A 13,153-nucleotide genomic window follows, 5' to 3' on the forward strand; every position below is an offset into this window, starting at 1 on the left:
ATAATATTTTAAAACATAGAAGCAGAGTATTTTTTAGATAAGTTGATTTGAGTTCTTGAGTTCATGTTTCTTTTAAAAATTATATTCCTAATTATTGAGTTTCTATATTTTTATTGAGATCCTTGAGTTGATTTGTTCATGTATATAATTCAGCATGAATCATATTTTGAGTTATAAATCTTGAGAAGTCTTTCAAAGTCAACACTTGAGTTTTAAATAGAGTTTTGAGGAAGTAAGTATGTGAATAAGAAGATTCGTATACACGAGTTTCATATTGGTATGTAGATCCTCGAGTCAAGTCGCTCATGCCCATAATTCCGCATGAACTTCATAATTTAAGCATCATTAAGAGGAGTAGTATATTCATGTTCTAAGTCTTGAGAATTGAGTTTTCAATACCCTTTGAGATTATATTTATAATTATGGGACTATTGCATGTTACCCATGAAGTCCTTGAGTTGAAGTGTTCATGCCCATAATTCCGCATGAACCCTGTTAGTCGAACATTCTTGAGATGAGAAGTATCTTTGAGTGCTTGAGTTGAGTAGTTCATGTTCATAATTCCACATGACCCCACTGAGTTGAGAATTCTCGAAATGAGTAGTATCATTGAAGTTCTTGAGATCCAAGAAGTGAGTTCTATCTATGGTTATTGAAAACCTTACATTGAAACGTTCACGTCCATAATTTGGCATGAACTGTATTTTAAGAAGTCTTTTACAAATGTTTTAAGTTTGTTTTAAGACTTAAGCTTTGAGTTGAGTAAAAAGTAAGAGTAACATGATGTCTAGCGGCCTTTTATTAATAATAACATAAAAACGTCAACGTGAATAAGTACAAGCAAGGGGGCTAGACCTTACCTTACCAATCCTAATGAGGTAATAAACCTCTACTATTTAACAAACATGAAGATAAGAGCTAGAGAAAATTAAGTATTCTATGATCATCATGGAGTTTATTATATACTCTATGATGATATTACAAATGAAGATACTTAAATAATGCAGAAATATATAAGTCACAAAGAAGGTTGAGTTATCAACCACAAACTTCTTTTTATATATGTATGAACTAAAAAATATAGTTTGCCCATCTAGAGTAACCTGAAGTATTTTCATATTGTCTTCTTCTTCATATCCGTCCAATAACACTTGATAGTTCGTCACGTCTTCTTGGACTTTTGGATCTTGTCAAAGTTGTTGAAATTGTCATATGATTCTTCTTTTCCAATCGCTTAGGTAGGTGCCTTGGAACAAATTCCTCAATCACCTTACCATCCCAACTATGTTGTCTTCCATGTGTTTTTTTTTTTTTTGTTGCTTCCACTTCTTTGTTACCTAGGTGAAACCCCCACCCTATCCACTTTATCAAACATATATCTAACATATTATCTTCGTCATCCTCTTCAAAGAATTCCTGTCCCAAATCATCATCCTCTTCAAAAAAATCCTCTCCCAAATTAATATATTGGCTAATTCATGATGTTAAGGCTCGTGACTCATTCTTCTTTGCGATCACACTTTTGGGCACAAATATTGGAGCCTCTGGGCTTAATTTGCTATTTAAAGGAGGAGGTGAAACTTGTGCATCTTCATCAACCAAATCTGCCCATCTAAAAACACTTATCTCTCCTTGTTTTTCCTTAGAGATAATCAAATTATTTGTCAATTTAGCAGGAGAGAGATTACTTAACTTTCTCCATTCAATGCTCTAGTTGATTTTTTTAGTAGCCGACAATGGTTCAAACACATTTTGAGTTGATAAAGTTAACTTAGGATCAACGCACTCAGTCACACCTTTTTCTTGACTTCAAGAATTACTTCGACTTGTCGAGGAACCAATACAACTACCAACTGAATTTATGTGTGCAATCACTGTCCAATTTCCAGATTTATTCTCTTCTCTATTTGAATTTTCAGCTTGCAAATAAATAGGTTTTGAAGTTGCGGTAATTTCAAGATTAATCCTCGCATTAGTAACGCTTTGATCTCCAACATCATTGCCATTTAGTTGCTGCCCAGAATCGCCTTGCGATGCTGTGACCAAACCTTTTGCAATTGTTTCACTATTGTGCTCTTGAACTCCAACATGATCAACTATATCACCAATAGCCACACCTTGTTGATTACTGCAGCCACCCGATACATCCATTTGGTGTTGTACCATCTCTCTATTGGAACAAGAATTTGATTCTCTATTGTCGCTACAACATAGACATTTAGTTCCGAAGCTCTAAGTTCAGAAATAACCAAAGAATTATGTTTGTTTGAATTAATTTCTCGGCTAATTGTTGCCTAATATTTTGATCACCTACAGTTTTTTCAATATCTTTTTGCCCAACTCTCTTATCATTCAAAAAATCACGTTCATCTCCATTTAATTGTTCCGTATTGTTAGCCTCGGAATCAAGCTGCATAAGTGCAAAATCTTGCCCAACTTCATCACCTAATCGATCACCTCAAGACACTGATTCCCTTATCAACAAGCGACATATATTTTCTTCATGTGCTTGATGTTTAAAATGAGTGCAATACAGTGGAAGATTATGATAGACAATTTTCTAATAATGTTCAATAATTTTACCCGATTCTTTCTCCAAAAATTGTAGTCTTACACGATTTGGATGCTTATTCAGTAAGTCTAGGATTATCTTAACCCTAGAAGTACTTGGCGTGGTTCGATCTTGTGTTGCTTTATCCATCGCAATAGGCTTTCCTGCTGCTGTCGCAATGGATAGTAAGGAACTCCTCGCAATGAAATCTGTAGGTAACTCTGTCAATGATATTCATACCTAGGCATTAGGTTTTTCCTCTTTAGGGTTGATATTTGGGGGTGATGGTGTTATAAGTCTTGCTTTAATTTGACTAGTGCATGCTTTGATTTTATTTTTGGGGTTGCGGGTTGAATTATAGAAGTTGGATTTAAAGTATGCACGTTAAGCAAGCTGTGTCGAGCTCGCCGAATCACTCGGCGATTCGCCAAAGATCATCATCTTGCATTTAATTTCATGCTTTATCTGATGTTGGGTTCTATAACTTTTTTTGAGAAGCTTGAGGTCGACGAAGGAACTCGGCGACTTGCCAAAAATCTTCTTAATCGCCCTTTGTCTACATCCCTGCTCCCTTTTTGCACTGTAACTTTCAGTGGGCTAGCCTTTGCTTGCCGAAAGGCCTTCCCATCGCCGACGTGCCAAATATTTCTATGATTTTTGAGTCAATCCATTCGGCGAGCCCGATCTAGCTCATCAAAGAGATTTGGCGACTCGCCAACCGGTTCGGCAAGTCTGTCTGCAGCTATTTTTCTGTGCTTTTGTCTAAAGGTTTTCTAACTTATTCCTGATATTTTGTTGATATGGGAAAGACCAATAATGACATGATACCCAGGAAAAGAGTACGGGGTATCACTATAAATGAAGGGGGATCAAGACCTCTAAATAAGGGCAGGCAAGAGCCTCCTCCAGGTGGGAAAGGCAAGGGCAAGAGGCCCATTTCTGAAAGAGATACTACTCCCCGAGGCCCCAATATTCCTTCATGGCCTGGGAGATTCTTTGCAGTTGTGCAAACATTTTTGGCGGATAGACTTTTGGAAGCTTCTAATGGGTCTGGTACTGTTTTTTCTTCTGAGGAAACTCCGAGCACTGATGCCCAAGTCCAAGCAGATGCATCGGACGCTGATCTCCAGACTGATGGAGCGATTGTGTAGACATAATCCTCTCTTTATCTTTTTCTCTGTCTTACTTTATTTTTAGCTTTTGGATATTTTTTTTTGCATTTGAGGACAAATGACTTTATTGTGGTGGGGTGAGGCCCACCTTTGGTGTGACTCCCTGTTTTAGTTTATATATTTGAGTTTTAAGCTTTAAGTTTTGTGTTAGACTACATTTTGTGGATGTTTGAGCTTGTGGCTCCGTGTTTTTAAATGAAAACAATTTTTTATCCCCTTTCGAAAAAAAATTGTCACCTCCTAATTGTGTTTGAATGTGGTTGTTCTTTTGCAAATTTGACTATCGGTTTTGATCAATACGATGACTTGAATAGTGCTCATAATTGAACAAAAATGAATGTGTGGCTACGATGAGACCAAATGAAGTTGCATAGGCAATATGTTAACTCTTTGCATCTCGATGTGACTAGACAAGTATCAAATTAAGTCTCTTGTGATGAACATTGCACACTAGCAAAAAGGTGGAGTCTTTTTATCATTGATATAAATGCCTTGTGTAATGAGCTTACTGGGAACCATGCATGATGATACCTATAATTTTTTCCGTTGGTGTAACACCCTAGAAAATTTTTGAACTAAGACTTGAACAAACCTTTGATGTGAGTAGAATTTTACCAAGTAATTTAAAATTTCTTAAGAATTAAGGTCAGATCACTAGATGTTATACCTTGAGTTCAAAAAGAACTAAATTGGAAATAGCAATATCTAAAATCTTGTAAGTTATGCTTAAGTATGAGTTTTGGATCGACTTCAAACAACCATAACACTCAGTACAAGATGAGTTAGGTGTGACATAGGATGAAAAACAAAAGTTCTTTGAATTATCTTTCCAACGCCACCAAATTTGCTAAGTTTTGAGTTCCAAGAGTGAGATATTTCCTTTTGAAGTTAAGATATCCAATGAAGGAAAGTTACCCAAAAATATGAGGGATATTGTGGTCTTTTCCTTACCCAATCGGATTTAAGCATTTTTAGTAAGGTTTTAGGAGTTTAAATTGATTAGAATTATTTCCATTCATCCCCAAAAACACCTAGAGTCTTAGTTGAGAGTTCAAGAAGATAAAAGAAGAGTAAAGATGAGAGGATCAAAGCGTTCGTTCAAGATATTAAAGATTTCACCAAAAATCTAGTTCTTTGAGGTATGTAAGCTTCCATAGTGTTGGATTTGTTCAGCCACACGCCAATCATGATTTATTCAGTGTTATTTCATTCTTGAAATTTAAGGATTTAAGTTCTTGATAAATGTTCTTAAAGTTTTCTAGTCGATTAAGTTTTGATGTAGGATTCTACTTGGGTCAACTTAAAATGATCATATCTATTAAAATATAAAGAGTTATGTGAGTCATAACTAATCTAATTAAAGGTACTTGAATCCACCTTTCAACGCCATCTATTTCGCGTCAATCTAATTTCTGAGTAAAACATTATGACTATTTTAGTAACCTATACAGTGTTGTTACGAATTAGCTGATGGAAAACATTAAAAAAGGTTGTTTTTGTATTAATTTTTTACCAAGAAAACCCTAATCAAATTTCTTGACTAATAAAAGGCTCAAAATAATCAAATTTTCATCGTCACTAATGAAAATCATAATTCTTGTCCATAGAGATTTCAAGAAATTAATTTGAAGAATCTCAAGAAATGTTTTTTTAATCGTTTATCTTTAAGTTAGGGTTTCAAGACTTCCAATCAAGTTCTTCTTTAAGATTCTTCTAGAACCTTGTTCTTCTAGGTATGTAAAACCATCATAGTGTTGGACTAGTTCGTCCTCATGCTCTACATATACTTTCAAATCAGTAAAAGAGAAATCTTTGATTCTATCCCTAGATTTGAGTATTGTTCATTTCTTCAAAGATTATATGATAACTAAGTATTTATTCCCAAGAGTAAATGTTTTTTTACATTTAATATGAGAGGAAATTGAGATTTCCAAAAGAGTTTTGAGCAAGAAAGGGAACCTCTATTCTGTCACGACCCTAAAATCGACGTGATGACACTCGTCTTATCTCACCATACAGGTTAGCCTAAAACTTAACCATTATAATAAAGTGTAGAAATTTTATAGTAAACTCAAAAATACCTCCAAAATCTGGTTGTCACGTGCGCAAGCTTCTAAAGTATTAAAATTGAATCAAAAGAAAATATAAGTCTTATATAACATTGTTTCTAGAGTAGAACAAGATCATAAACAAGAGTAAGAAAGTCTGCTGAGATGACAAAAAGCTACCTCACAAATCTACAAGAAGCCTCGAAAAAGAAGGGAATATATCAGAAAGGTCCGGGCTAGTAACCTACAAAAAAATTGTAGAAACAAGGGGTGAGTCCAAACCACACGGTACTCAACAGGTAAATCTCTAAACACAAGTTAAGGGGATGGAATATGGGTACTCCTTATACACCAACCAAACCTCCACAACTACAACCTGATTAAAGTCAATCCAACGTAATAGTTCATAATTCACATAGCAAACAACTCGACAACAACACTCTAACAATTACATATTCTCAAAAACAAGCTCAACTCAATATTCATCAATCAAAGTTTCACAGAAAGGCACTCACAAGGTCAGCAAAACACTATATCAAGTTCACTAATTATAAATATGTGCAATGCAATAAAATGCAATGTCAAGTATAATGATGCATGTCTGATCTAGTGATACACACCCACTGTATCTCAGTCCAGGACCCATGGGGGATATATCTGTCCATGCATCTGTCGCGGCACACGACACATCCCTCGATAATAGAATCCATCGCGGCGTGCAATACATCCCTCGATATATTGTATCCATCGCGGCGTGTAATATATCCCTCGAAATATAGTAACCATCGCAGTGCGCGATACGTCCCTCGAAATGGTACATTCTCTTTAATTTCTTATTCTTTCTCAATGCACATAACACTTGTCAAAAAATAATGTAAATGACATGTTCACACAAATAATGAGGAGATGACCATTTCCATAACCAAACACAATTCACAACAATGCAACTGTGATACAACATCAACAAATAAGCAATAAACCTTCAAATCATTCTCAAACATCACACACCAACAATTTACTCAACATGGACAAGTCAAGTCATTACCAATTTCCACTACTCCCAAATACATAATACAGGGGAATACATGAATTCCACACACTTAACAAGAGTTTAGAGATCCACTTGCCTCAATGAATCAAGAATTCACTTTGAGCCTTCCCCTTTCGTTGAACTTCCAACTCAAAGCAATCTATTCAAATAAACGACCACAATAAGATTTCAAAACTAACGACACTCATATTGCTATGTCTTTAGCCTTGACCCAAAAATTCACCTAAATTTATAATCAAGTTCCTAAGTTTCAAGTTTAGGGTTAAGTCTTAATTTCTTCCAACAATACAATCCTTATAGTTTTTATACAATATAATACACCTAATATTTAATTACATACCCCGGTATATCAAAACTTGAATCATAATATAATGACTATAAGGTAAATTCCAAAATTAAAACCAATGCATAACCAATAACCTTACCGAAAATTTTGACCCATATTTACATCTAAGTCATTTATCATTATTAATAATTAACTACTCATAATTTCTAATTATTGGCTAATGATTGACCACTAAAGGAATTATTCCCCCTTATGTCCAAATGACCCCAACGGTCACTGACATTTCAAATTGAAATTAACAATTCACTTTCTTTCAAACCCAACAAAATAAACATCATAATATGCCAATTAAATATGTAGATATATAAAAATCTAAAGATTAACTACACTAATTTATATTGCTACCCACTTTCTAACATTCACGTTTTACTTTTTGTTGAAGCATAATTAATTGGTGTTACCTGGAGCCGCCATGGTCATTCTCTTGGACGCCACAGGTAAGTTCCTAACTCCTTTTTTTTTAAAGAAATAATTATGTACTAAAACTGAAAAACCCTAGTAATTTATTTTAATATGGGTTAAGTAGTAGAAATTATGACATTGACCCATTAACCACCAATTAAATAAATACATTATTTATTATATACCCGTCAATAACCATAGTTATCGAATAGTTTAAAATTTTCAGACCAACTTCACTGACTGATCAAAATTGACTTAGGCAATTGTCGAAGGAGTAAAACAATAATTTTTATAATAATTTCAAAAAATATTTTTTCGGATCATTACAAATTCCAAGAGAGCTTTTATGCTATTTTTTTGAGTAATTATCTCAAACCAAAGAAATAGTTATGTTTTTAAACATATGAGCCGAGTGTTTTGGGAGTAGTATTGAGCACCGATATGAGACGAGTTTGAGTTCAAACAACTTATGCCTCTATAAACAATGTACCATCATGGGTAGTAAAGGATCATACTTTTTAGATGACTCCCTAGTGCTTTTTAGCATAAATAGTGGATCCACTAAGTTAAGGCGTCCTATATGACGGTAAAGTATAAGATAATCTGGCAGCGTGGACAAGACATTGTATCATCACTTAGGTTCATAGTGATGATTGTCGGTTAGAGAAACTCCCATAGAGTTATATTATATTTTATTACATGTAAATTGAGTTGTTATTGTATTCTTCAATATGTTGAGTTGATTTCTAATGTTTTAAAAGATTTCCATATATTGCATGTGTATTATTGCTTTATATTGAGTTGTGTATCCAGAGTCGAGTATCATATCTTTGAGTATCATATCTAATCTCTGAGTCGAGTATCTTATCCTTGAGTACTTCTGAGTTGAGTAAGTTTGATTAGTTTTCAGTATTCCTTGAGTTGTATATTTTTAAAGAGGTAAGTATGTTTTCTTTTTATCAAATTCAAGCTTATGTTTGTGTTTTATAATTCCCTTACGTGCTCGTACATTCCACGTACTGAGCCATTTGGCTTGCATCATTTCATGATGCAAATTCAGGTATTCGGGATCATCAAATGGAGCTTCGTTGATATCACATGGAGTTCGAGTAAGCTATGGTGAGCCTCCTTGCTTTCAGAGGATTTCATTTACTTTTCAGTTTTGTCAGGATGTCATGGGTTTCATCTCGACTTCCATCTATGTCATTTAGAGGCTTTATAGACAATAGAGTTTTAAAAGTATGTTTATTTATTTTATTAAATGTTTTAACGACTTAAATTGCCTATTTTAGGTAAGTTGAGTATATTATTTTATTCAAAGTTTCATTTGAGTTAAAGCTTTGTATTTCAGTTTCATAAATTTTATTCAATTTTTAAGCTTTGTATGCTTGAGTTAGTCTTTCGCTTGTAGTTAGCCATGCTGAGGGGTTCGCTTGAATGCCGGCCACGTCCAAAGTATAGGCTCGGGTCGTGACAATTTATCCGGTTGACTAAATGATGTGCACTTTTGAGATGATTTTAGGCAACTTTAAAGAGTGTGAACCAATTTGACATTATACCTCTTTTTGTGGCCTACCTTGTGAGTGTGTGATCCTCTTTTGAACATCCTTTGAGCTTAACCTTTTCTTGGAAAAAACTTGATGAAACATAACCCTTCTTAATCCATTACCTCATTTTTTTAAAGATACGACATCTAGCTTCATAAGGATTTGGTTTAATGAAAACTCAAAGTATACGGATTGGTTTTTTGTTATATTTCTTCAAGTGAACGCCCAAGCTTAAGAGATTAAAGAGCAAGAAAGCAAACCTGGCTCTTGCAGCCTCGTTAGGAGCATGATGCCTCAGGAGCAAAATAACAACCACAGCTACTATTGCATAGAAAAGCCTTGATGTCCACTTAGGTCGCTCGACTTCATCCTTCTGAGGCCAAACTTGGAACAAATCTTGTAGTGTTGCTTTCTCGGCCAGAATGTTGGGGAAAAACCATACACGCTTCCCAAAAAGTACCCAAATAGAATCAAAGATCAAAGCTCTTACTGCAAGCACAAAATTGTTCTTTGTAATGGTGATTTATGCCCAATAGCAGACTCAAAAATATACATGACAAATTTGACGAGCATCCAGAGTTACCATTTTACAACAGGCATATTTTGCATGAATAAAGGAAATATTAGACACCACTTCAAGCAGAAATACTTTAATAAAATTTGTTGATGAGTGCCACTTAGGGATTTGGATGATTCAAGTGAAAGATAACAGAATAGGTTTGTTTGAATAGTCAACTTAGGCCTAAGTTGGGGGTTTGGTGAAAAGAGATAGGTAAATCAATAAATGCAAGGAAGTCCTCTTTGACCCATGGTTTTTGAAAAAAATGGAACCCCTCCATAAAAAAGAAGAAAAGAATAAAAAATAAAAAGAAAGAAAAAGTTGCGGGGTAAGGTTGTGAAAATGCAAAAAGACACGGGGTCTCCAACAGTCCATGAAAAGTGAATAATGGGATGACTTGTGAGCACGAATGACACACCACATTTCATGAGGACTATAACCATTGAGCCTAAATAACCATACCCTTGCACTTTGCCCCATTACAAGCCTTAAAAGACCTTTTTGATCTTGAATAAGCTGAAACAAGAGTTGATTGGAAAATACGGGCAAACCTATGGGTGAAGTCATGTATTGTGTTCATCTTTGTGAGTGTGAGCCGTTGCATTTGATTCCGGATCTTTAAATTGTGAACCATTATGTGTGAATATGGAATCATTCTTTGTGTGAGGGTATTTGAGTTTCTTTGTTGAGTTTGAATTTGCATGTGAAGTAAGTATTGTGAGTTTAAGATTCTTTGATAATGGTGAGTCATAACATCAATCTTTGAGTGCACAATTGATCCTTGCATTAGTAAATTGTGTCTTTTTGTGTACATTCATGATTGGATCTTATGTAGCACTATTTGATACATTCTTTTTGAACTGTTGAACTTGAGTTTTACTTGAGGACAAACAAAAACTTAAGTTGGGGGTGTTGATAAGTCCACGATTTAGACTCATTTAGGGCTTTATTTTAATATATTTAGTGTCCTAAAGTGCATAATGTGTGCCATTAGCTGATGTAAATCCTTGAATTTCAGGTATTTAGATTGAGGAACAAAACATGGACTCTAATGAGCAAAAAGGAACAAGTCAACTGAAAAAACGAAAAAAATAAGGCCTGGGAATCACCTAACCCATTAGGCGAGTAGCCGAACGACCTTGGTATCACCTAATGTTCTAGGGTGCCAAGCCCTGAAGGAGAAGATCAAGTCGGTGATAGAAAACAGCAGTCGCCGAACGATTCCAGGATGCAGTGTCATATCACCTAAAGTTACAGAGCTTGAAGTTGCTGAAGGCCAACACAAAAAGGCGATGGAATTAATCAAAGGACGGATCGCCGAGTGAATCAGCGATCCCGACTATTTCACGAATGGTCCTTCGCAATACATTTTTTGACAAGTGTAAATACTTGTTTGAATTTTTAGTCTAAAAGGATCTTTGATGTAATTTTGAATAGAAGTTTTCATATTTTTCAGTTTTCAAGTTTGAGATCTTAGAACTTATTTGTATTTTCACATTACTTGTTTTAGTTGATAATTGAATACAAAACCCCCTTTTGATATTTGACACTTGTGTCACCCCAAACTTGCGTTATGTTTTATTTGTAAATATTTTTAGGTATGATTGACTAGATCATATTTGCACTTGGCTATTGATTCTCAAAACCACTCCTTGTGGGAACGATCCCAACCCTTGGTTGGGTTACATTACTACTCACGATTTTTTGCATTTAGTATTGAATGAAGTGTTCTGATACGTGAAATCAGGACTAGCTCTCGTTGAATCTTCTCAACATATGAAATATTTTATCGGTTCTATAGATGATCACATAAGATATACATGATTTTTCCATCGAAAATGATATCTGAATATTTTGAAATCTTTGTAAAATTCCAGAAAATGGCGAAAAAATAATTTTCTAAAGAAATTAAGATATTTCAGTGTGATAAAGGTGGTGAGTTTATCAAGACAGATTTCGTCAAGTATTTGGAATATTGTGGTATTGTGAGACATATTTCATGTCCTAACACACCTGAACAAAATGAAATTTCAAAAGAAAACATAGGCGTATTGTGGAGATTCTCTTAACTCTACTACTTCATGCTAAGCTATCTTTGTTTCATGTGTTAAGACTTCCCTCACTGCAATGGTACTCATTAATAGACTTCTCTCCTCATTCCTAAAAATGATGACTCCATTTGCTACGTTATATGGAGAGCAACCTGATTATAATAGCCCAAAGGTGTTTGGGTATAGATGTTTTCATATATCATCAAAAACTTATCCTTGTCTATTCAAAGCGCAAAACATGTAACACAAAGGATATGAATGTTATCATCCCCATACAAGAAGGTTGTATGTATCGAGACACCTGTTTGATAAAAACACATTACCCTCCGTGTCTCCAAATTAATCTCAACTAACATTGACATCTCACGTCACCCTTCTACTTTTATTGAATCTTTCTCTAAATTATAATCACATGGTAATCATAATTCAGGGGAAGTACAAGCTGATAGTACACAAGTTAATGGTGAAAATGGTACTACAATAACCCATATACTCCTTGATAATGAGAGTGCTACTGGTCCCTCATTTGAAGGATCAGATGATGATCATGAGGAATAAGTCAAAGTGATGATCCACACAGAGGTAATGAAACACCAGATTGATAAGGCTCCAATTGCAGATTTAGGTTCTGCTAGTGACAGTAAGGAACAAGTTGCATGTGCAGGTCCAGTCAATGATTATTTATCAAATCCCACTTTCTCTGTGTCTAATTCACAAAATACATTAAAAAGTTGACTATTCCAAGTGGAATATGCTTAGTCATCATCAACATAAGATATTACACTACAATTAACTACTTTATTTGATGTAGATCCTGCACCAAAAGGGCATCATATGATCACCTGATACAAGGCAAAATAACAGCACTTATCATTCGTTGCTTGCAACAGCAAGAAGATCTTGAGGGACCCAAATACTACTAAGGAAGTTCTAAAAGAGAGAAAATCGTATACACAAATATATATATTTTCGTTCTATCCACTTATAATTATAAAAATATAGATCTTCCCCTACCAGTTCTCTTTTGCCTTTCTCTCTTTCTCATTTTATACAAACACAAATTATACAAATTACAATGTTTAATTATGTTGTGTAGAGCGAGAGAGATTTGATATACAAATATTTTATTTCGATTCAATTGTGTACATATTCAAATTTTATGTGGATACACAAACACAATCATTGATATATATACACATAGTAGTTACATATATATAATTATCTAACCGATACACATATACAATTATTGCCTTTTATACAGACGAAATACTCGCCTGCGATTTATACAAATCTAATACTCCATAACAAACATAGGAGCACAAATAACAAAATTCTAGTGCTCTTTTACTCTTAAAAAATATCTTCCAAATGAAAGAGGGTTAAAAATATCCTTAAACTATGTGAAATGAACAAAAATGTCTTTTGT

This window comes from Solanum pennellii, chromosome 3 (assembly GCF_001406875.1).
Source record: "Solanum pennellii chromosome 3, SPENNV200".
Classification (NCBI taxonomy): Eukaryota; Viridiplantae; Streptophyta; class Magnoliopsida; order Solanales; family Solanaceae; genus Solanum; species Solanum pennellii.